This window comes from Phyllostomus discolor, chromosome 6 (assembly GCF_004126475.2).
Source record: "Phyllostomus discolor isolate MPI-MPIP mPhyDis1 chromosome 6, mPhyDis1.pri.v3, whole genome shotgun sequence".
In the NCBI taxonomy this organism is placed as follows: Eukaryota; Metazoa; Chordata; class Mammalia; order Chiroptera; family Phyllostomidae; genus Phyllostomus; species Phyllostomus discolor.
The window spans coordinates 139,533,156-139,559,423 of record NC_040908.2 but is presented as its reverse complement, the minus strand read 5'-3'; positions in this window follow the sequence as shown (position 1 = coordinate 139,559,423).

The following is a 26,268-nucleotide window of genomic DNA, read 5'->3' as shown; positions in this document are numbered from 1 at the left end:
AACCAATATCAAAAAAAGGAAAATAGTAGCTGCGTCCAATTCCTAGAAATTTCAATATTTATAGGCTCAGCCAAAGATGGCCGCGACTGTTGTGGCTCAGTGGGTCCGGTGTCATCCTGAAAAGCAAAAGGTCACAGGTTTGACTCCCAATGAGGGCACATGCCTGGGTTGCTGGCCAGGTCCCCAGATGGGGGCACGCTAGAGGCAACAGAGCACATTCACACATTGATGTTTTTTCCCTCTCTCTAAAAATAAATAAATAAACTATTTAAAAGCTAAACTGAAGATCAAGGGGGAAGTTAGACTAGAGCAGCACACTCTGGGAACTAAACGTTGGGATCTGTTTAAAGTCAGTAAAGTTAAGGTCTGACACAGAACAGAGTTGTACATGGTTGCTACTACTGAAGAGAAGATAAAATAACTTGGCAGCCACCATTACTTTCACATTTCACAAAAGCCACAGAAATAGAGTGAAGTGGAATTTTAAGTGTTAATTTGAACAATCTTCAAATGGCATAATTGATGTGCTTTTCGGTTGTATTGGTTCACGTGCATGATTTTTTCAGTACTCAAAATAACTTCAGTATACATTCCAGTCTTTTTGTCAAGAGATAGAATCACTGATAGGTCATATTTGCAGCATGTATCTTCCCATGGCGGTGGGTCATGTCCCATTTAAACCATAAGAACTAGAAAGGGGATTTTTTTCTCTCCCCTGAATTCATATTTTACATCCAGAGGGAGGACAAGGAACACTGGCCATGAAGACGAAAAATACTGAGCCTCCAATACCTATGACCAAGAGTCTAAGATTTATATGAGATCTCTCCAGAAAGCATCCAGAATGTAATATGAAAAATAGAGACATTTACTGAAGATACAAGATACAAGGAACATGGTACATAGGACAATGATGCCTCAGTCCCCATCAAAGTTGGCACCTTGGGACTTTACACAGTTCTCCCAATCACCATCAACTGCCCCATCATATCTTCCTGAAACTCATCAATGGTCTGATATCTCTTCCTTTTCAAAGATGATTTTAGTTTTGAGAAAATCCAGAAATCACAGTGCACCAGATCTGGGCTGTAGAGGGGCTGAATTACCTGGGTGATTTGATGTTTCACCCAAAAACTCTGCACAAGACATGATGCATAAGTGGGCATGTTGTTGTGATGAAATTGCCCATCACCAATTGCCCACAGCTGTGGCTTTCTGAATCATCCGAATAGTATCCATGGAGGAATGTTCAAGCTTAATGAAAAAAATTGATGCAGATTTGTTGCTCTACTCACTTAGTCATTTTGAATGTGACAGCCACAGAGTACACATGTATATTCAACAGTGTCTACCATACATACTACTACAGTGATGTCATCATTGTTCATGCATGTGCATTCCAGCCCACTCTCCTTGGCTGCTAGGTTACATTGATGTCACCCAAACCTTTCTCATTATATTAACAATGGCTGGAGTTTTTCTGGACAGACCTCGTAAACTAGGGTTTGGTGAGAATATGATGATGGGAGGCAAGATGCTGGATTAAAGAACTACATAGGAGGTAAAGCCTGCAGGTCTGGATGAGATGCGAGAAAGAAAAAAGTAGGAATAGTGGTTTATAATCTTAGGTTTATAAACTGAGTGTTTTAGGATTTTGAGGATTCCAGAAAAATGGAGGAGGAGGGCGGCACAGAGGAAAGGAAATGAGTCACTGTAATCAAGTCTGCCTTTGAAGTACTCAAAGGAATCCTAAGAAAGGGATGCATATTTGGGAGATATTTAATTGGTAGAAACCAAAATCATGAAAATGACAATAAGCTCACCTTGGTTTAAAAAATTGAGTTGCTTTAAAAACTGAACCCCAGGGAACACTACAGTTTAAAAGAGAAAGAAGAAAATCCAGAAAGAAAATCAAACCTGGACTGATATATTTTCTAGTAAAATTATTTATTCATAGCTAGGATTCTTCTTACATATTCAGTATATACAGCAGTATCAGATGTAGCTGTTACAATTCATAGAGGAATGTAGGCATCCCTCTACATTAAGTGTGATTGCTGTCTGCATTGCAGGACCTTTAAATTTCACAGAGATCAACCCTCTGAAGCCATGAAATCAATTACTGAATTTGAAGTTTCCCTGTAACAGAGGACAGAGACTATCCTGGACCATGAATACTTAGGGACTTGCAATTTCCCAAGAAGAAAATACTTTTGATGTGAGGTTGAACCACAACAGAATTCAAAATATAATTCTTAAATCCCCTAAGTGTTACTAAAATCTTATGCAAGTTCATTTCCGAGATATAGTTTGCTGATGCACATCTACCTCATCTAAGAGAGATAACTTTATTCCCTACAGAAAATTAGCAGAAGGTCAATTAAAGCTCGACTGTTTTTGAATGTGAAATACAGAGACACATACAGGGCTGTGTGTGAATATGTCTAAAGAAAGTTTATTTTAATCTTTTTCCCCTAAGTTGATAAGAATAGTGAGAATTGTTGTTTTATGATGATATGCCCAGAAGAAAGTAATAAAATTTGAGTAGAGGCAAAAGTTTTTCTTCTCCCTGGTTTCAGAGTTATCTGTATACCAACAGGTTTTGAAGGGATACAGGCAGACTTTGAATACAATCTCCATTTTATTTGAAGCAGAATGACTCTGAGCATATCACTTGACATCTCTGTGACCACCTTCTTCTCAGGAAAGAATAACAGAGTGCTGGGCATATTTCTGTGAGGAGTACATGAAATAAAAAACTTGTCATGCAGCCATACAAATGAGAATGATCGTATTTACAAATGAGAATGTTATTTCCTACCATATCCATGCTCTTAATTTAAAAAAGAGTCCCATGAAATTGCAGAAAATGCATCTTGGGTGATTAATTTTCCAACTGAACTGAAAAGGTTTTGTTAGAAAATTCTAGCAAGGGCAAAATGCAGTGCTAATTTTGTAATCTAAATATCAGAGTCCTACTTTAGCAAAATGTGTTGTCATTTTCACTTACCTAATGACACGGAGTTCAGATATGAGTTGATTATGCCTACTTGTATTTGTGTCACTTCTACCAGTAACCAAGGCAGTGCTATCCAGTTTGCATACATTCTGCTCCGTTATTTTAGTGATGTGGAGTTTTAAATAAATGTTTCATTTCTATTCTGCATGGTTGCTTATTACTCAGTCACAGTAAAAGCAGAAAATAATAAGTTAAGGAATGTGCCTTCTCTTCAAAATAAAGCTTGGCAAAGGGAGAAAGAACTCCATTGTTCCGACACCAAAAATATATTTTTTGAATAGCAGAAGGATGAGAAGAAGGGAACTATCCCACTGACAATGGCTATGGCAATGGAGTGCACCTAAGGTGGAAAACTTGAGTTGAACCCTTTAGTCTAGCATTCCTACTGACCAACTTATCTTACCCACGTGCACCTTTCTACTGAACCTTTATTGAACACCAGCTTTGTGCCAGACATGATGTTAGTTGTGCTTTTCTCAAGTGTAAGTTCTGCTTAGGTTTCAGGAAAATCCAATAACTCAGTTTTCAAAGGAAAATCAACCAAAGACATTGATGGTGTTTAGTTTCTTTTATCTCTGCAACAAGAATAATATTAATTCCTATTTCTGACACTTTCAAGACTGTGGAAATCCAGTGAAGTAGTGAACAGGTAAGTGCTTTGTAAACAATAATTTAGACAGGTTATTTTGCAGAATTAATAGTTGTTTGTTTTATTACAAAGATCCAGGGTTATTTATGTCAGCAGGTGGAGTGGAATTCGATTTTCTAGGGTTTCTTTCTACAAAAGATTTTTGTTGAAGAGTTTTGTTATTTCCTTCCATAATTTACTTTTCAAAGTAAAGTCTACTGCATGTGATGTGCTTCAGAGAATATTTGGAAATAATTGAAATCGCAATAACAACAACAAAACAATCCTCTTCAATCCATCACTCTCAGTTAATTACTGTTATTATTTTGATTACCTCTTCAGTTATTCCTCCTCTATGGGTCTCCCTGAGGAGAAGGGCTCCTAAAGTTGAGTCAGAATTCACTGAATTTTCCATTCTTTTGTGGAATTTTTCAATACTTACAAAATACCATGATGAATATTTCCCCTTCCAACACCAACAATCTGTGTTAATTACTGTTAACAATCTCCTAAATTTATCTTTAGTGTATGCCTCTCTAATGAACCTGAGGAAAATGACCCCTATAGGTGAACAGACTCTGGTCACCACCACTTCCGCTACTGGTGTAAGTGGAGAGGTCGATGCAGAAGAGGATCAGAAATCCTCAAAATGTAGAAACAGCAGGTGTCTTTATAGCCCCAAACCCTCTTTATAATCCCTTTAGCTGTTAAGAAGCTTGTAATAGAATCACAGAGCCAGCGTGTATTTCTGAATGCTGCTAACTTGTACTCCCAATGCAAAGAGAATTAGATTGTTATGCATTTCTAATAAGAAAAATATTTTTAAATCCCTATCTAAAGCCCTGTTTTCCAAACTGTTGAATCAGGTAAAGGACACCCGCCCACAATTGTAAAAGCCTGAGAGTGTTCCCTAGTGAATCTGGTCTCATTTCCTGTCCAGTGCATCCATTCAGTTACTAGCAGATTAGATTTCTCTTTGCCCATCTCTCTCCATCCTCGAGATAACAGAATAAATGATCAGCCCCAAGAGAGTATGCAGTCAAATGAGAGCAACCCATTAAGAGCGTTAGTGGCCATCACTGGGCACCTCCTCCCCCTCCCTGTGATGCTTCCAGAACTAGTTACAATGTGCCCTTTGGGTTCAGGAGAAGTAAAACTAGATTTAACAGAGCTCACCTCTCGAGAGGCATCACTGCTGGGGCTCACTACATGCTCCTAGCTTTCGAGAGGAGACAGCAGCTTGGTCCATCTTTGTCTGTAGCCACAGGAGAGGGCTTGCAGGCTGCCAAAGACAGAGCTGAGCATCCAAGAGAGGCAGGGCCCAGAGGAGGCAAGAGAATGAGACAGTGAGGTTAGGATGACCTGGTGGGCAATAGCATAAATTGCTGCCTCTTCCTATCCTGCTGACCTTAGCACCACATGAGTCTAGGAGTCTGCAAAGGTGCTCTATATAGGTTAGCTCTAGGGGGTAGGCACTGCAACTGCTAAGTACAAAAAAGTAGCTCTATGATTAAGAATACAATATACTTCGGGAGAAGCACAACCTTTTTCTGGTTATCCCAGCCACTTAGAGCAAGTGCCTTTCCTTGACAGCTCCCAGTGGGGGTATCAACAGCTTTTCCTTCCAAGGACATGTTTCACTCCAGCCCTAGTGTTACAGAAGAAACTTGGTTTTTCTGGCCAAGGAAGTAAAGAATTTACAGATCAATGACAGATCAACAAGTCTATCAGTATGTAAGCAGCATTCATTAGTGATACGTGGTTTATTAGTGATGTGTTCTCATGGAAGAGAACAGGCCTTGCCTTGCTGAGGAGGGGGTGAAAGGCAAGAGCAAAGGTGGCAATGGCAGGTGTGGCAAGAGCCTCACGTCCTTTGTTCTGAGGACTTACATAGTTGGCAGGATGGGCGTGAGGAAGTTACATATTGATTGGCAGGTAAAGGTGGCGCCATCTTTTCCAGGAGGACATGGCTACCTAAACATAGGTATGTGGCTGGGGGGGCGGGGTGGTCTGTTAGCCTGAATCCTCATCTTGCTCCAGACCATGTTAGTCCATCTTGTTGTAAAACACATACATAACAGGAGGCAGTTAATTAAAATTAGGGCAGTTACCCAAAGTTATCTATGGGTTCTTTCCATAAACACTAGCAACCCCCTCATAAAACAGATAGTGACCAGAGGTAGGCATTAACCAAACTTGTTTTATAGACTTTTTCTTTGGCTATTGTGGACCCCCTCCTCTCTCCATTTCGAGACCATGGGATGAATATACAACTTTAAGACTTTCTTTCCCAGATTGTGGAAACAATACTACAGAATTTCAAGGTGGTAGCATGGTGTTTTTTGTGATGTTGGAATACCTGGCAATGTTACCGGAACAGGCCCAGGACTGCTGAGTTAGTGGATGAGACATGTCTTCCTCCTCCCTCCTGCCTTGGTTTATTATCTATCATTCCTAACACTAGCACTAGTGGACAGACAAAATTCAGGTGACAGAGAAATCAAAAATAATGAAACAGAATCCAGAGATAAAGAAGAAATTGCCATCAAACAATCTTCTTACATGAGAGTTATCTCATGCTCCATGTGCCTGGCCTTCCAACAAGTAAGTGTCTAATTAATATGAGGCTACAGGAAGCCAGTGAGAGAAAACTGGCCATTAAAAATGTGAAGGCAATTAATATAAGCACTTGGACCTCCCCCTGCTCAAAAAATGACTTGTTTTAACATCTGAGGTAAATTAGTTGGCAAGGGAATGCACACATTTTCATCTGGAAGAACTGGGAACTGGCTTAGTTTAAGAGGGCCATGCAAGGCAATTAAAAAGTTAGAAGGTGCTCTCTGAATGCTGGTGCAGAGACCTGTAGTCATCAACAGTTGACACATTATACTTGTCATTGGCATCTCTCCTTCCTCTCCTTTTTTCATGCCCTCCTTCCTTTTTTACCTTTCTTCCTTATTTTAACATTTTAAAATGTCCTTCTTTCCCAACCATTATTTGTAAATGTGTTCTCTTCTGTGGGCCATAGTATAGGCTGTTTTCTTTTTCCTTTGATTCTTTTTTGTTCTCCCAGTAGTTAATTATGCATCTGGGTGTATTATTGTTTTATATGTATGGCTTGAGTGTATTATTGTTTTATTTATATGTCATGGGGTTTGCTGAGATTCTTGAATCTGTGATTTGATGTCTTGTATTAATTCTAGCAAGTATTTATTCAAGTATTTTTTAACCCCATGTGCAATCTCTCTTTCTTATTTTGGGGGGTCTCTAATTACATGGATGTTAGAGGCTTTCTTATTTACTAGAGATCACAAATGTTTTTCCCAAATTTTTCATTTTTTCCCTCTTTGTGGTTTAGTTTGTATTTATTTTATTAACCCAGCTTCAAGTTACCTGTTTTTCTTCTATCATGGCTAGTCTTCTATTAAGTGGATCTAATAATCTTATCTCAAATATCACAACCTCAATTTTTACTTTATTTCTCTTTTAATTTCCTTAGTTTCATTTATGTTCTTGCCACATCTTTGCTGATCTTACCTATCTCTACACATATGTTGCATACCTTTACCACTGAATTCTTTAGAAATTTTATCATAGTTATATCTGATTATTCCAACATTTGGGGAAATGCTGGGTTTAATTTTATTGACCATTTTATCTCTCAACCATTGTATGTTATGTGTGTCTACTTTGTCTTATAGTTTTTAAGTTTGTGAAAGACAATGGTGTAACAGAATAATAGAGTCTGAAGCAAAAATATTTATATCCTAAAAAGGACATGCCTCTATTCCATTAGACCACTGGAGTAGAACACTGACTCAGTCTGATTTGGAGATGAGCTGGATCTGAGTATTGTGGCAATTTTGAAAACACGATAAGGTCATTCTCTTTTGAAAGGTTGTAAATGAAGCCCTGGAAAATTTCTGACCCAGTGTACCTCAAAATGGAGAAATGATGACTCAGTCCCATGTAGGTTCTAGTATAGGTTTGGGGTGCTCATTTCTATGCTGGTTTCAGGCTTTTGATAATGACACAGACAATTTCTAGGAAGTTTTGCCAAAGCACTGGCTTCCCTGAGGCAGAGCCTAAGAAGGTTGCTTTCATTGGCCTAGGGCCGTGCTACTCATGGAGAACTAGTGTGAGGTACCAGGCTTGAGACACCATTATCAATAAGTGATGATTGCATTGCCATTACTTTGTACTCATTTGCTCTTACTTTGGAAATGTTTTAATCCCTTCAAGTGTGCTCTTAAGAACAAGGTATTGGAAACCACATGGATATAAGACTTATGCAAACTGAACTCAACGTAATTTATATTACATAAACTAGCTTTGTGTGAAATACTTGCTTGTTTTTCAGACTTTCTCAAGGATTAGAAGTGGAGGATATGCAAATTTAGCCATATTATGTGGGAAAGGTCATCAGGGCATTTCTAGAAAGAATGCTCCTCTATGCGTGTTAAAGAAAATCACACTGACAGAAATTACAGGTGCACCAGCAGTATTACTTGAGTGACCTTCTTCCAGGAAAGCCAAAATCACAAAACCAGACATTATAGGAGGGACAGGCTCAAGTTATGTAGGCAGAATATGAAGGCATAAAAATGACCTTGAGACAGGTGTCCTGGAGAAGAGAGTAATAATACTGTTTATTGGCAATACTCATGGCCACACTGAGAAATCACAATTATACTAAATGCCCTGGTGGTAAGAGGAGCACTGGGATTCAAAAGTAAAGAATGCTAGGATGTGCTTCTCAGCCATTCCCTAGAGCTCAGAAAAATTAGAATCAAGAAGCCTCTAATAAATTTGTCTAAAATTTCCAAGGGTCTCAATTGCAGCAATTTTTCATTGATGTGGATTTGGAGGGGTTTTTTCATTTGTTTTTGTTTTATTCCCCTAGAGCATATTTTCAAATTATTAACTGAATTCAATATGTGTGACTTAAGATGTCTTTCCCCTTCCCACTTTTCCCCAGGCAACCACTAATCTGCTTTCTGTCCAAATAGATTACTTTATATTTTATTAAAAATTATGCAATAGAATCATGCATATGTACATTATGTTGTCTGGTCTCTTTCACTCAGCAAAGTTATTTTGATATTTAACCATGTTCTTGGGCGTGCCATCCATTTATTTTTTATTTTTTTTGAAATTGCTAAGTGGTATTCCTTTGGGGTTATCATAGTTGAATTATCCATTCATCCATTGACGGACCTTTGCGTTGTTTCCACTTCATGAGTATTACAAATTCAGCTGCTACAAACATTCCCACACAAGTCTTTATGTGGAATACCACCTTTAGAGATATTTGCCATGCATAGATCTTGGTCAGTATGGCAGTAATTGTTAAAGTGTAGATTAAACTATTTTGCCTATTTTCTTTTTTTATTGGATTTTTCTTAATGTTGAGTTTTTGCAGTTCTTTGTATAGTCTGTATATATGTTTATATGAGAGATATAATATTCAAATACTTCCCATCTATGGCTTGCCTTTTGATTTTATTAGTAGTATCTTTGAAAAAAAGATATTTTTCATTTTGAAAAAGTCCAATTCATCATTTTTCTTTTATGGATGATGCTATTGGTAGTGTATCTCTTGCCTAGTCAAAGGTTATAGGTTTTCTACTATGTTTTATCATAGGAATTATATAACTTAAATTTATTATTAGGTTATGATCCATTTTGAAATATTATATGTTGTATAAAATATAGAGTTTCATTTTCTTCTGGCATCACCTATTGAAAATATACTTTATCATTGCAATGCCTTTCAACCTTTGTTGAAAATCAACTTCCACTAAGCCTGTAGTCTATATCTAAACTTTTTATTGTGTTCTATTAGTTTGCCTATTTTTATGCAAATTCCATTCTATGTCAATTACTGTAGCTTAATCATAAAGATATATATTATATATAAATATGTAAACATATAAGCATATGCAAGTATACATAAAATATAAATATATAATATAAAGCCTACATAATTTTTGCATATTTTCAAGACATTTAAGAATATAAAAAGTAAATCTGTCTTTATTTGCAAACATATTGACTATGTAGAAAAGTCTTACCATCTCCAAAAAGGTACTAGACCTCATAATTGTGTTTATAATGGTTGCAGTTTATGCTGTGAACATATATATAAATGGTAATAAAAAATTTAAATAACTTCTTAACTGAATTACATATAGCCTAGCTGATACCTGAGGCCTGCTAGACTTTAGTTCTGGTGTTTATTGATTGCTGAATGGACTTCTTTCTGGCTTTTTTTAGGTATTAATTTTATTTTTAAAATATTATAATTATATGTGCCATTCTATCTAATTTTCAAAGGCTGTTATAGTCATTTATCTTTTTATTTATATTTTTATTGTTTTATTAATATTATTTTGGTTGATTTTTTTACAATTTACTTTTTATTTGTTTATTTTTAGATTTTATTTATTTATTTTCTAGAGAGGGAAGAAAGGGAGAAAGAGAGAGAGAGAGAAACATCAATTGCTGAGGGTCATGGCCTGCAACCCAGGCATGTAGCCTGACTGGGAATCGAACCTGTGACATTTTGATTCGAAGCCCATATTCAATCCACTGAGCTATGCCAGCCAGGGCTTTATTTATTTTTTTAAACATTTTTTTACTGTTATTCAAGTACAGTTTTCTTCCTCTTCCCCACCCCCAGCCCTCCCCAATCTTTTTCTTTTTTAACCTTAAGGAGCCTTAGAGATCATCTATGCCTGGTTTAATGCACTAATTTTGTTGTCAGCAGAAATTGGGTCCTTTCACAGAGTCTCAAGAAAAGTATTCTGGGGGCCCACGCATAGGAGTATGCGATGTAGTGTTAAGCTTTATTGGAACAGAAATAAAAGACTGTCCCAGGTTCTAAGTGTCTCATCTCTGTCTGTTCTGCTGTGGAAGAAGTCTAACCTTGTCTTCATCAAGCCCAGAAGAGCCAGGATCCAGAGATTCTGTGTCATTGGTTCAGTCCATACTAAAGCTTAATCTAGTTCATTCTCTGTCCCTGTGCTGATGGCTTAGTCACTGTTCTGGGATGCACTCTGGCCAGCATTGCATCGCTGTACCCAGGCTTGCATGTAGAGCACACTTGGAGCTTGCATTTGGGGCCCACACTTGGACCCGTGTGGCTGCTAGACCTACAGGCTGCTACAAAGAGAGAATGGCAGAACCAATGGGCGAATGAACGGGTGTTACCCAGACAGAAGCCTTTGTTAAGCTTTGATTATATTGTCTTGGGCTTTTAAAATAACTAATTAATTTCCCAGTCCTTAGTAGACTTGTGCTGCTGGGTCCTCCCCTTAACCAATCACTTTCCTAGATCTTCTGGGGTTCTGTGTCCCTTATCCAATCTGATCCTTTTCTCAAGTTAGAGATCTCCCCCTTACAATCACCATCTCAGCAGAGGACTTTACCATGCTCTTCTCCCCAGTAACTCCACTACCAGGCTGGACAAAATAAAGTTCCTTCAGTGGAGGATGTGACAGTCCCCTGAGGAGCCTTTGGATGCTGTAGCTTCCTAGTGAATTAAGCTTATCATCTAATTCAGCTCCCTTGCTAATTAGCTTAATGTCTGATTCCATGTGCTCCTTTCCTTCCTGAATAATAACTAGCTACCTACACTAAAAATTTAACTAAGATAAATTGTTGTAAAACAAAAGCCTACAGAGTGAGTGACATAATCCTTTAGAGTTAGTTGTTAAGACATCAGATAGCCCTGGGTGGTGTGGTTCAGTGGGTCGGGCATTGTACTGCAGACCAAAAGATTGCCCGTTCAGTTTCCAGTCAGGATACATACCTGGGCTGTGGGCCAGGTCCCCGAGTGGGAGTATGTGAGAGGCAGCAGACTGATGTTTCTCTCCCTTTCTTTCTCTCTGCCTTCCCCTCTTCTTAAAATAAATAAACTCTTTTTAAAAACTATGTCAATAAAAGTTTCATTTTTCCCTTAAAAAAGTTAAAACAAACGTTTCCCTCAGCGTTTCAAAAGCGTCATATAATCTTTATACTTACAAATTCCTAAAGCATATTATAATTAAAATTGCCACTTCAGCAGGTACAAGCTGTATCCTGTGTAATCAAAATGAGCAGAGTAGGAGTGCTTTGCATCCAAATGGCTCATTTTTTATCATTTCTTGATATACAAGACATTAAATTGGCAAAACAAATCAAGGTGACAACCCACCCTTATACTTTGCTTACTGAAATGTAAAAGTAAAAGATTTGGATGAGTTTTGTATTGATTCATGAAATGGGAAGATCATAAAGGCATGCAAACTGCAACTGCTACAATGCTTGTCCTTGGAATTTTTCAGATATTTGAGAAGAAAGTCTTTTACGGATAGGAAGAGGCTACCGTGTTTCATTCATGATGGTTCACACAGTCAAATCTTCAGTGCTTATCTGAAGTATGTTGGGGTAAACCATTTATGATTAATTTATTTTTCTATTAAAAAGCAGCAAAATAGTTATTTATATATTAAATTCTATTTCAAAGTCGACTTTTTAAAATGGGGCTTTGGAAGACTGACCCTCCAGTGTGACACACCGGGGTGTAACCAAACAAATGAGCTGCTAAAGGCTAGTTTTTGGACAAAGAGAAAGCGGAAGTACTTAATCCAGGTACCTGTTTTCCCTGGTATAAAATAAAAATTAAATGAGTATTTTGACACTAGCAATGCAACAGATAGCCACCCACTACTGAGTTCTATTACTCCATGGTTCTTTCTGTCCGCTGCCAGTGTGACCATGAACTCCCAATGCCAGAATCTTTGAAAAGGAACTACTTATTCAAAAGTTATACAGGTTCCGAATAATAGCAGAATGTCACCTTTACATTCCAAAGTCCCTTTGGACTTTGTATCCTTAAACACAAACACAAAGTCCTGCCCCCCACCTTGCCAAACCAGGCTAGCCAGGAGTACTGTATCTGAGGAAAAGAAATAGAAGTCCGTAGCTTGGCTAGGCTCCTGTCTATATCCTGGCTTCCTCCAGCCATCTGTACTCAGCCAGGCTCCCACTTTTAACCCAAAACTGCATCCTCATGATGTGCCGGAGAATCCTTCTGCATTTTTTCAAGCCATTAGGCCAAGACCCTGCACTGTGGCTGCATGGTCAAGAGGCTTCTCCTTCCCCAACGGCATGGCCAAGAGCCCTGCATGGCTGCTACACCCTGCTTCTCTGCTTCTTTCTAAGGTGTGTGGTCAGGATAGGCCCCTATCCACTCCCAAGCCACATGGTCAAGCTCCCGCACGGTTGCTGCAACTGGGTTTAAATCCCAGCAGGGATCTTCCTCCATAACACCATTTTCAACTCCTCCCACACTGAGTTACACCTGCTAGTCCTCTGGTTTCTTCTTGGCTGCCATTGTTATTCTGGGCTACCTTGGCCCCATGACATAGGAGCCACCTCCAAGCCACTCTACATGGCATCAGGATTTGAGTCATACCCTGTCTCCCTGGCTCTGAGCAGGCACAGCTTTTAACATTTCCAAAACACTGGCCAAATCCTTCAGATATGCAAAGTAGCTCTCAGTGGCCCTGCTCAGCTTCCCTCATCACCCCCCCCTCAATTGATAGCTGTGGGGGCTTTAGGATTTGGGGAGATCTGTGGCTGAGCAACCTGTTACAATAATACAAGCAAAGCAACATATACACTGAATTGTTTAGAAAAATTACAAAATTGTATTTATCACACCTTTAACTATTTGGCTACAGGATTTGAAATTCAAAAGCATTCTTTCCAATTTATTGAGAGGGAGTATTTTTTGAGTATTTATCTGTGTAAATATACGAATTTCATCCAACTATGAATATTAATCAATCACATATAGAAATCCCCAGGATATTATTGTGCTGATACCATTTAAGTCCTGGCTCCCCCCGCCCCCCCCCCCCCATAATGATGCACTTCTGTTGCTTTTGCAGTATTTCAAAGAAGCCATTTACAAGATTTGTACAACAGAGGAGATCCTAGGGGTAGGTCCTGTCACCTATTTGGGGGAAAGTAATTGAACATTGAGTTGTGATACATTTTCTAAACTATCTTTTGTGGATCATTGTAACATGGCCTTTTGTTTGTATATTAAGTAGTAAATGGGACAGCATATGGATTTGCACTCTTGTATAGTGAACATTTCTTTACTAACAACATAAAATTGTCAAGTAATAAGACAGGAGGGCCATTACTAGGACTGGAGGTACACACACACACACATACATACACAAAGCAATACAGGATAATGTAGAAGCATCAGTTCATCATGATCTCTCTCTCAGCTTCTAGTAATTTTTTTCTATGACCAAAACATACCATGTAATGAAGTGAATTATTTCAATATTTTTCATATTATCATTTTAAAAGCTTTACTTTCTTATTTTTAAGATTTTATTTATTTATTTTTAAAGAGGGAAGGGAGGGAGATAGAGAGAGAGAGAAAGAGAGAAACATCAATGTGCGGTTGCTGGGGGTTATGGCCTGCAACCCAGGCATGTACCCTGGCTGGGAATCAAACCTGGGACATTTTGGTTCCCAGCCCGCACTCAATCCCCTGAGCTATGCCAGCCAGGGCTTACGTTCTCTTTATAAATACATTAAAAAACAAACTACATCGGTTTTTCTGGCCTCATTTATTATACTATAAATATAAAAATATAAGTCAAAAATAATAGAGTTTATTTTGTTTTTCAAGAAAACAGGTTAAATTCAATCTTTTAGAATAAATGGAACCTTATTTTTCCATTTCTTAAAGAAAAGATTCACTTTTTTCCCACAAGAACATGAGGATCATCTCTTTGAAACGTAAATATCAAGGGAGGTGGTGACCCCCTCTCCCACCTGTCATGGGGGAGGGGCCTACAGAGCCTAACTTCCTTGGTTACTAACCAGCAAACACTGATGGTGTGCTCCTGGAGGAAAACATTTACAAACTTGAGAACAACTCAGGGTGCTCCACACATCCCATTGATCAACCTCCCCAATGTCTTCCCATGCTTTTCCACTAGCTCATCCTAATGCTTAAAGGCCTCTCCATCTGCTTCAGTGGAATTGAGTTCAGACAAAGTTTTGGCTTCCCTTCCCTACTGCAGGATCCTTGAACATAATCTTCCTTGCCTGCTTAATATTGTGCCATATAACTTTTGCTTTGACAACTCACTTAGCTGCTATGAAACAAAAATAAAATTACTAAACGTATCACTTCATGGTACTTTTCCCAAGTCAAGAACTTAAAATATTGCTGTCATTTCATCATAAGGGTCTGATTGCATCTTTATCATTCATTCTCAAACATTTCCAGTTTTAGCTATCCTTTCAAATCCAGGTGGCTGAGGCGGGACACAGCATTCTAAGGAGGAATTGTTTAATACAGATGAGAAAGAAGAACAACTTCTAAATCATTAAGCATTCAAATCTAGTATTCTTCTTGTAACAGCAGGAAAAAAATGTCCTTTCCTTCTATGTTCTTTGGCTGCTCTAGTAATTAATATAAGACAAATTCGCAAGGAAAATCAAATATAATTACATATATGCAAGAGCCCTATAAAAATGAAACCCAAAAGTCTGCCATGTAATTGAGGCTTACATAACATCCTGAGCTAAGGAAAGGGTATGTGGCTGGAATTACAAAGGAGAGGAAGGTCATTGATAGGAAAGTGAAGAAGCTTGGAAAACAAATGTTGCTCTGTTATGTAGATAAGTTTCTTAGGCTAAAAGGTATCTCTGGTAATAGCTCTCTTCCTGGTACTGGCCCCCTTCCCAAAGTAAACTTAAGAAGTTGAGAGGGAAGTAAAAGGTTTTCTTGAATCTGTTGGGTTTTGAATGCCTTTGGCTCAAAACAATTCCTATGCCCAAAGACATTTTGGAGTAGTAAAATCCTCTCTACTTCACTTTCAAATTATACTTAGCTCTGCCTTCCATGGTCTAATTTATTCGTTTTGGGTTTTTTTTTTTATTTGATGAAGACATCGTCCCACAGTGTCCACATCATTATGGATGAAATGAGACCGTTCACACGCACTACTGAGTCCAGTGGAGGAAAAGGGACAGCATGGCTTTTCTCTCAAGGAGACCAAAAGCTGCAGCCTCCCCATGACAGGCCTTTATTTCTCTTCTCTCCACATTACATGATGGTTCTTATTTACTATGCACAGGTTCACTTTAAGTGGTTACTTTTTACAGAAAACAAAGGAGCCAATGCTGCTGCTAATCACACCACAGAAGAGGGGTATTTGCAAATGAAAAGGCAAAAGTGGTTGAACCAGTTACTCTCATCCTTGGAAGGTTTAGCATGGATTTTAGGAAATTACTTTGCAGTAGTTTGCTACAAATCAGGGTGAGGGAGTTTTAGCAAAAAGCAAGTCTCAAAGCGGCCTAGGTACAATACAGGCCTGATTCCCCACAGGAGAACCTATCCATGGGCGTGGGTCCTGTGCATCTCTGAGTGGGAGCTGGGCCGACGCCACACAGAATGGTCTCCTACATTTATTCTTTTAACTAACTTCCTTATTCTATATTTGAATTTTCGCCTGTTTTATTGAAATTCATTATTTGGCCCTTTAATATGGATAAATTATTTTGGATTTTAAATTGTAAGCAAGCTCTCTTAACCATCCTTTTGTCAAATAAGATTGGCTTAATTTTGATTCCTTTATTCAAGTTACCAACAAGGGATTAGAAAAGAACCTGCTCTACACAGATGACCTCCATGATATATTCTGCCAGACATAGTAAATATCACGTACTGACTGAATATTTATTCTGTACCCGGTACTTGGTGAAAGGTTTTCTTAGACTCCACTGAGGAATAAACAGCCAATAAAGCATGAAATCAGGCAGATGAGCTTTATTTTGGAGGTTTATGCTCCCGGGTGAGGTCTTCTTTGTCCCTACAGAGAAAGGACTGAAAAAAGCCCAGAGGGAGAAGGGAAAGCGTGGGGGTTTTATTTTGGGTTGGCTCTCTGTGGGAGCTGGGGATTGGTTCCTGGTGAACAAAGAAGCAACATACCATTGGTGGTTCTTGATCTGACGTCATCCATCTCTTCCAGGTCAGAGTTCAATCGCCATATTACTTGTAATCCAAATGGTGGCCATATTCCTGTTGGCCATATTTGTAGTCCAGAACGCTATAATTGTTTGTAATTAGGTTCCCATTTGTACTATCCCACCCATCCTGACACTTGGTAGAGATGATTTCATTTCATTCTCACATAGGTTCTATGAAGTTGGAAATGAAAAAAGGGCTATACAATAAGCCTGAAAGTTCGAGGGGCCACATGGCAGGCCTGAGAAGCTCAGTGACCAAAAGTAACCACACAGGATAGTCTGATCACAAATTCCTGACTGGGCAGGTAACAGTGATAATCACATCCTAGGCCTGTAGCTCTTTAAACAAAGGTGAATATCTTAAGTGAACTCTGTCCATTGTTCTTACACATCTAGGATAATATACCTTTAAAATGTCAGAGAAATTTTCTTTTTCAGACCACAGTCAGCACCAGAGCACAAGACCTCCAGAGCAGGAGACCACAAAACTCCTCATTGTTACCTTGTTCCCTGCATACCTTCTCCATGTGCTGTAAGTGTTCATTAGTTAATTATTAACTACCCTATACCCACCAATGTAAAAGAAGTACCATATTTTGCCATATATAGTGTGCACTTTCTTGCCCAAATTTTTGAGGGAAAAATAAGGATGTGCATTATACATGGGTAGTCCTAATTCCATACATATAAAAATGTTTTTAATTCTGTTATTTATGCTTATGAGCCGAAAGTGTAACTCTAGAAAGCAATAACAATATCCGTATGCAAAATAATACCTTGGACTATAATAATTGGTTTTGTTTCTAAACATAAATAAATAATTGAATTAAAAAATTTAAAAGAAAGATTTTTTTCCTGAAAGTTTGGACCAAAAACATGTGTGTGCTTTATACATGGCAAAATACAGTATGTATTTCTTCATTTTGCATTTTATCTAGTCCTAGAGATTTTCCCACTGTGCTTTCTCCCACCTCCTTAATCTACCACGAATGAAATTCATACACCTTCCTTATGTCTTCTCCTTGGATTCTAGCATACAAAATGAGGTGGAAAACTGCCATTTTCCGGAGCATTTTTTTCAACCCATTGAGACTGTGCTTCCAGGCATGTTCTCAAAATTTGGCTCACATAGCTTCTTATAAGACTCTTCCATAGGCTGGGCATTCCTTTGTCAACAAAGTAGATAATCTCATCATTCAGATGAGAAAAGTGAGGTCCAGGAACACACTTGTCTCTAAGCACAAGAGCCAGTCTTGGATATAGACTTACTGCTCTACCACAGGACATGCTTCTAATCAACCAGGAACACTGTGTCTCTTCTTTCTCTCCTTTCATCTTTGATTCCCTCTCTCTTCTGTCACTACTTGCCCTGTTTCCTTTTTCGCTTTCCTTGTACTATGATGGAAACTAGAGGAGACGATAAGGAATTGGGCAAACCATGTTTTCAAATAACTTATAGGTTCATTCTTCATTTAATCACATTGCTATCCATACATTTAACATTCACTACATATTTAAATAAAGGAACAAATAAAATATATGAACCTCTTCATAAGTTAAAGAGAAGGTCAGTCTTCTCATCTCATTATCCTAATTATAACATAATAAAAATATTCTCTAATCTTTGTATAATATGTTCATATTTTAGTACCCCAACAAGTCAGCTGTCATTTAGAACTATTCTATAATCTGCTATCTTGATTTTATATGATAAAGATTTTAGGGGTATATTTTAGACTTTAGGTAATGGGTGATATATTGGAAAATTTTCAGAAGGATTTGTTAGGGAGAATATACATTTGTACAGTTTGTGCCTGGTGGACAATTTTTAAAAGTGCTCTTTGGAAGTAATTGCAGAAAAATGAAAAATGAAAAATTCACACATAAAAACAAGTCAACCAAATACATCAAAAAAAAAAATTTCTTTTTCCAATAAATCATAGAGAATTAACTTCTTGAGTAAATCTGGAAAAAAAAAATAAATGATGTGGGTGAAAGAGAAAAGGAATGTGGTAAATAGAGTTAATCAAGCAGTTAATTTAGTTATTTCCACAAGGGGATTTTTTGAGGTGTTAAATATTAGATTTTAATGAACTTTCTATTATAAAGTTATATGATTTCTTACAAATGTGAATGAAAGAAACATAATTAGGCAAAGGAAGCAATTATATATTAAATTAGGAGAAATGAATTGCTCTATTGAGGTAAAACCCCCTAAAGCAATAAATAAGTAATATATCACTTTAAAGAGGATCTAAGATTAATGGTTTGTGTTTTATTTCCTGTTGGATGGATTTCACTTAAAATAGACTTTTCAAAATCATTAGCACATTTGCTATAGTAATTACTCTTAAGACATTATTTGAAACAATCCAGCTGTCTAAATTAACATCATTTCTTTTTCACAGCCTTGTAAAAAAATTCTTCTAATTTTATTCATTTATTTATAAGGTATAAAAAGTCTGACTGTACTCTATTTTTTTCACACTTTGCTTTCATTAAAGTTTTATTGCATTCAGTTTTAAATCATACATTCCTCTCTGTGCTCCGAGGTGAGTGGCAATGCTGCTCAGTTGACTTTTCAAATTCATAAAGACATAGCAATTTTTGGAAAGCCATGCCTTATAATTTCTATGATTCCTCATTGGCTCTACTGTTAGAATTACAAAGAGATGTGAAGACATGATTATCTCTATTTTAAAATAAAGTCAAATATTTGAATGCTGCTTTGTTCTCTCAAATATGAAATTAAAAATGCAGGACAGAAGATTTGCCTCTTAAATAGTACATAATTTTAATAATTGCAATCTATTGAGTATAAATTCTCTGCCAAGAATTATGTTAATCACTTTATACATATGTCCTAATTTAATCCATCCAGCACACCTATTGCAATTTTTACTTTTATTATGTACTACAGTAAATTTATAAATGAATAAAAGGAATGTTCAGCACAGATTTAGTATCTACTGATGGTGAGATAATTAGCACATTATATTTAACTGCAAATAACAAAACTGAAAAACACTGACTTAAGCAAAACAGAGACTTTCCTTTTCTCACACAGAAGTTTGGAAGTAGGCATTTCTCACTGGGGTGGTAATTTCATCAGACAACCAGGGTTCTGGACTTTTTTTTCATATGTTTAGCTATGTTTAGCACATTTTCTTGGTCTATAATGGAAAGACAGATGCTCCAATTCTAACATTTAGTTTTCTTTGTTGAGAAGAAAAGGAAGAGAACAAAAGTGAAAATACTCTAGGTAGATGAGTCACCTCTTCTATTAAGAGAAGTTTATAGAAGCCTCATCCTATATAAGTCGAATAGTCTGATCTGCATGCACACTTAGAAGGAAAGCTATAGGAATAAGTTGACTTTCAATAAATGGAACAAAGCAATCAATGAGGAAAGGAAAATCTTTTTGACACATAAAAGATAGCCATTAAAAGTACCTGATCACCAATGGGTCACTGGTTTGATTCCCAGTAGGGCACATGCCTGAGTTGCAGGCTGGGTCCCAAAGCGGGCCACTTGAGAGGCAACCACACATTGATGTTTCTCTCCCTCTCTTGCTCCCTCCCTTCCCCTTTCTCTAAAAATAAATAAAATCTTTAAAAAAAAACAAGAAAATACATACAAATGGCTTATAAACACAAAGAAAGAGTGTTCAGCATCATTAGTTTTAAGACAGTACAAAATTAAGCCACACTGAGATACTCTCTCAAACCACTAAAATGGCTAAACTTAACACAAAACAAAGTATAATAAGCAAAAAAAAAAAAAATAACAACACCACCAAATACAAGTGAAAATGTAAAGCAAGAAGAACTCAATATTTCACTGGCCTATGTGTTTCTTACAAAACATAGGCAGACCTATGACCAAATGCTTCTACTCTTAGATACATATTCAATAGAAATTACAATATATGTTTAAAAACATGCATCCAAATAGTCCTAGAAACTGCATATTTAATAACCAAAAATTAAACAAACAAAATATCGAGCAAAGGTTCATGGATAAACAAATCAATTATACTTATTGTAATGGGATGCTACTCAGAAATAACAAAGGAAACAGTACTGATTCGTGTAGCTGCACAGGCATATCACAAGATAAGCTAAGTGAAAGGCACTAAAACATATGGCATGGCTTCACTTATTTGAAATTCTAGAACAATCAAAATTAATTCATTAGAAGGTTACCATGAGTTTTCTGGTAAGGGGAGATACAGGAATCCCCAGTGAGAAGACACAACATGGGTCAAGACCAGAGAACCATGACAAGCATGCTGGGAAACTAAGAATATCATGCCACTGAATCACTATTTTTTGCTTTTAGTAATTTGTAAAAATTTAATTGGTAGAATGTTTGCCTACTTGACTTCTCTCTCATGTTTTAGTCAAATATACTACTTTAGAGAAAAAAAATCTCTCCTAATTTAAGACTCAGAATTTATCTGTTAAGAAAACAACCATTAATAAATTGAGTGACTCTTCTGCATAAAAGTTCACATGCCTTACACGGTGGAACGTTAAAATAGTTATACACTACTCCCCCATTATCTGGGGTGATGCATTCCAAGACTTCTACTGGATGCCTGAAACCATGGATAGTACCAAGCCCTATATATGCATTTTTTTTCCTATACATACATAACTTTTCATTTAAAGGAAGTACTTTATGGCTTCTCTTTGGCATATCCAAATTGCCAGCATCACCATTGTGCTTTGGGTTCATCATTAAGTTAAATAAGGGCCACTCGGACACAAGCACTGGGATACCTCAACAGTCAATATCATAACTGAGATGGCTACTGAGTTACCAATAGGTAGGGTGTATATACAGTGTGCAAATGCTACACAGAAGGAAGAGTCACATCCTGGGCATACTGAGAAAGAACGATGTAAGATCTCATGACTCTACTCAGAATGGTGCACAATTTAAAATATATTAATTATTTCTGAATTTTTCCATTTAATATTTTCAGAACACAGTTGATCACAAGTAATGAAAACCACAGAAAACTGAAGTGTGGGGACTACTTTACTAGTCCCCACATGCCCTTTTTTAATTGAATTAGCAACTTGGCCATAAGCAATATGGAGTTTCCACGAAATTAAAAAAATAGTTATAAAAATAATATAATAAATGGCCTAATGGATGTTTGTGGGCTGATTTAAATACTGCTTGAGAATAATAAAGGTATTGTTCTTTTTAAATTCAAAGCAAGTTTGCAAAGCTATAATAGCTTATTAAAGGTAAATAAATGACTTGGAAGGAAGAAAACTTGCTTTCTGTTCTGTCTTCAATAACTTTGGATCAGACACTTAAGTTGTAAGGAACACATTCTGGGCTTTTGCCACCCACTCATTCCATGTTCCGATGCCAGCGTATTGCATGTAATCCTGGCTCACTTGAAAATAAACTTCTAGATAAGACGAGTATCTTTTACATTATAATGTTATTTTAGGGCTTTTATGTTCCAAGCATTCTGGAATAAGCAATTTAACATGAATTACACCACTTAAACTTCTAACTCTGTGAAGAAAGAACCAATAGAAAACTGAGGCTCACAGAAATAAGAGACATTCTTTGAGTACAAAACTCCCCAAAAAGAGACAGAGCCTGGCTTCACACCCATGTTCGTCTTGTCTCCAGCTCATTTTAATAACTGCATTTGCAGCCTCCCCAGGCTGCTGCTGGAGCTACCATAATGGAGGAAACAAAAACCAAATTTCCCTCTACCCTTTTAGGTTTTGGCTAAGAACCCCTCCTTGAATAAAAGGTATAACAGGAAAAAAAAACCAGAAGTTTAATAAGATGTATGCCATCTATATACGCAGGAGATACCCAGGGGGACTAACTCCCTAAAATGGCCCAAGTTACCACTTTAAATACTATCTCCAACTAAAAACAAAAGATGATGGAGGAAGGGAAGTCACTTATGGGAGGTCATCAGGCAAAGGACAAACTACTATAAAAACTGGTCTGATTGTTATGCAGATTTAAACCGGTGGCCTTCTCCATTGGTGAGTTCCTAGAGATTTAGTCACCCTTCTCAAATTTGTACAGAGAGGGACACCATCACATAAAAAAATTTACCATGTCACAGTCACTGGACATCCCATCTTTAGTTTCCTTCTGGAATTGACTTGCAGATTTTTTATTTCTAATCGCTATCCATCAGCACATATAATCCTGAATATTCTGTGGGCCTTCAAGCCTCAGTATTCCCAGGTTGCTTGTTGTCTCCAAGGACCAACCTTGGGATACTGTGAGTTGTTTCCTTCATTTGTAGCATGGCATGACTACTATCTATGCCCCTGCCTAGCAAAGCTGCTGAGAATGGGTGAGATGATACACTTGCAAGCTCTTTGAAATTTTTAACATCTTTGATTTCCTCTTCCCTCAAATGAGGAGATAATCTCTAAGGTTCCCATGGCTCAGTGAATCTATTATCTGTAATTTATGAGCTTGCTAGTCAAATAACTGATTTGAATGACAAATATGCTGGTTTAGGCTGAGGTGGATTCTAATAAGCATTAATAAACTGACAAATGCTGAGTATAAACTCAAATGAATTCAGAAGACTACTTTCTTAAGCTCTTGCTTAGGTTTGCTCATTTTAAAGGTCTTCTGATTTTGAGTAACCAGTAGGAGTAGATAATTGTAGCCCACTTTAAAAGATATTAGGCCACTGGAAAATATTAGATGATAGAGAATTTCTCTCTAATTCACTTTGGCTCAGCTGCACCTATTGCCTCAAAAAATTTTAATTTGTTTAGGATGGATGTTGCAAAAAAAGCCTTTTTGGTTCATTTGATCTCAAATTGAACATTTTAAATTCAGACACAAATTTGGGGCATTAAATGACAGCAATAATTTTCCCAGCTGAAATAGTTTAAAAAAAACTGAATACTTACAATATTTTGGCATTTGGTTACACTTTTGATCTTTAGGATATTATAGTTTGGTTTGTGTGCTAACAAAATTGTTCTGTTTTTTCCTTTGATTTACAAGTATAAAAAGTTACCCTCTGATTCAATATACTTAATATTCAGTTTGCCATTATGAAATAGGAAACTTTTATGGAGAATTTTTACAGTAGAATTACCTTGCCACTGTTCTCAAATGACTAAGTAAAGGTGTGAAAATCTAACAGAATGTTACACTCTTGGAAGTCAATGGGCTTCGTATGTCCTACCTCACCGTTGTTAACTGCTATAGAAACAGTGATCTTCCTGCACATACAGTGGTTGTATGTAAAAATATGTATATCTCTTCGCCAATTTTTAGTGTGAAGTTGCTCAATTTAAATTGAGAAAGAGGTTCAATTGTGATCAAATTGTTCAATGAAACTTTGATTTCTAATGATTATTCTCACCCTTATCTTATGAGAGATAAAATTTAGAAGCTACTGATTGCTCCATTTTGAGACAAACTCTCATTGGTTTCAGTTCCCACAATAAAGTCTCATTTAAAGATATTCATTTGCATAATTAAATCTTATGTGTATCATTTTAATTTAGAACCTAGGTTTCTTTATTATAAGATTGCAAGAAGAGAAGAAATTAGGAATAAGGTCCCCATTACCATGTTTAAATATATTAAGTATCTGACATTAAGTACCCGATAAAGATTTTATACGTAGTGAGGGGCAGAGTGGTTTCTTCCCTACACTGCAAGCCCACATCAGTCCAAACCCAAAACTTTTCTTCTTTCCAAACCTGGCCACTGCTGCCTTTCTAGCATTTATTTCTACTGCTCTAAACATAAAGCCCAGAGAGCTGTTTCTGTGCAGTCCTCTAACACATAAAGACGAATAATTACAAACCTACCTTCAAGTTGCTGTGAGAATAGTCTCAGGAGCCACCTTGGTTCAAATGGGAGCTCTGGATTTTAACTTGCTGTGTGATGTACCAGATTTGAAAGCTCAAAGCTCTAAGTTTTCCCATACACAAACCTGAAAAATAAGATTAAGTAAAATGAGCAGGAAGGAAAGCCATACCCATTTCTCTTTTTTGACCTTCTTTAATTGCCCCTCACACCTTCCTCCTCCTAATTAAATATATGAGTAACCTAGTAGATCCAGGAAAGAGCTGGAGCTCTAGTTCTGTTTTGTGACACTGATGAAGTCACAAAAAGCCAGCATGTCTGCCTCAACAACTGTAAAATCAGGGTAATAATAGTTGACAGCTGCACACCATACTGTGAAGACAAAGATGATGAAATCCATGAAGTAGGCTGCGCTCAGGGGAACACGGGAGCTGCATGCATTAAAAAGTAATGGCAACAATAGCACGTAAAACTTTTACTTTCAATATTCACTAAAGCAATTTGAACACCTGTTGTCCAGGACATTTGTCCTTTAATGAAATACAAACATCTGCCAGAATTTATTAAAGTTCAGGTCAGAAAAGGATGATTATATTTTAATACACCTGTTGCACCTTTTGCAGATTAACAAGGAGACACTGGGAAAATGAACTGTGACATGGTGGAGCCGGCAGGAAATACGAAAGCAAAACAAATAAAACAATGAACCCTCAAGGCCCAGCCCATGCAGTTCCCTTTTAGTAGATAGCATAATTTATTGTGAATTTTATTGGCTTTACCCTGAGCAAACATTAACTGCATTTGGGGAGACTGTACCAGCATCTTTAGATGTCATTTTGCCTGACAACAGGTGTTGCCACAAGTCTCTTGGTGTTGCAATCAATCAGATCTACTCTTTTCATAAGTCTTGGTAATTAGAAATTGTGCAATTTTTCAGGCTTGATTTGAGATTTGGATTTTTCATCCCACAGAGGAGTACCACCTGGAATAGAATGCTTTCAAATGAAATTGTTTACTTAAAACAATACGTGTACAAGCATGAGATACACTACTTAAGGGGAACAGATTTTATGATATTTTTTTAGTTTTAGAAATGCCTGGATTCTCATTGCTTGATATGGCTGTCTGTGTGATAAGTAACCATGTATATATATATATATATCAGGAAGCCTTTATCCTCGCCTCGCTTAGTGCCCCCGAGAAGTTTTCTGAATGCCAAACTGTTATAGGAGGCACATTTGCAGCACAGCCTGTGCAGTCCGGCCCAAGCAATGGGAATGTGTTGGGAGAAAACTTTTGTTTGGGTGTTACTCTCTGAATTGAAAGACAACCTAATATAAATGACCTCCTAAATGCAGTACCCGTAAATGTATTACTTGGTATAAAGAGAGGTAGTAAAATATTCCTTTTAAAAGTTGGAGCACTGTAATGATAGAGGTAGAAAAAGGATACTAAACTTAGAGAAAATAGAAGCCTGCCTACTACTTCCAGTCAAGATAGAGGCATAGGTAGGCATACTTCACCTTCTTGCACTGCCACAAGAATTACAACTAAACTTCAAAATAAATAATACCTAGAACTGCCAGAAAACTGAACTGTATGGAAGTCTGACAAGCAAGGATTTAAGGAAGCCACACTAATCCAGACGGATAGGAAGGGTGGAGATGTGGAGTCAGGGTGGAGAGGCCAGGAAATGCCGTGCGGCAATGGAGAGGCAGCGGTGGGCAGT